This window comes from Nansenia antarctica (genome assembly GCF_963989245.1).
Source record: "Nansenia antarctica genome assembly, chromosome: 11".
Classification (NCBI taxonomy): domain Eukaryota; kingdom Metazoa; phylum Chordata; class Actinopteri; order Argentiniformes; family Microstomatidae; genus Nansenia; species Nansenia antarctica.
The window spans coordinates 13,764,564-13,764,830 of record NC_137681.1 but is presented as its reverse complement, the minus strand read 5'-3'; the positions used below and the strand labels follow the sequence as shown (position 1 = coordinate 13,764,830).

Here is a 267-nt window from a genome sequence, read left to right as displayed (position 1 = left end):
ACACACACACACACACACACACACACACATACACACACACGCACACACACACACACACACACACACACACACACACACACACACACACACACACACACACACACACACAGAAAATAAACAGTAAATCAGAAGGCTTCAGCTTGTATCACTGTATTTTCAAGTCCAGATAAGCAGGTAGCTAAAACGCTACCCTCCAAACACTTCTCCACCACTTTAACAGTAGTACTGTACATACATAGGAGGTTAACATACAAGTGCTCTAGGGTA

At 43.4% G+C, this 267-nt stretch overlaps 1 protein-coding gene across 1 annotated transcript in view; it reads right to left on the bottom strand.

Moving 5' to 3' along the window:
• Positions 1 to 211: 211 nt before the first annotated feature.
• Positions 212 to 267, bottom strand: part of rhbdf1b (rhomboid 5 homolog 1b) — a gene marked incomplete at its 5' end in the record, with an annotated part of 16,886 nt that continues 16,830 nt past the window's right edge. The window contains one exon of the mRNA XM_080541512.1: positions 212 to 267. This exon is cut by the window's right edge and continues 906 nt beyond it.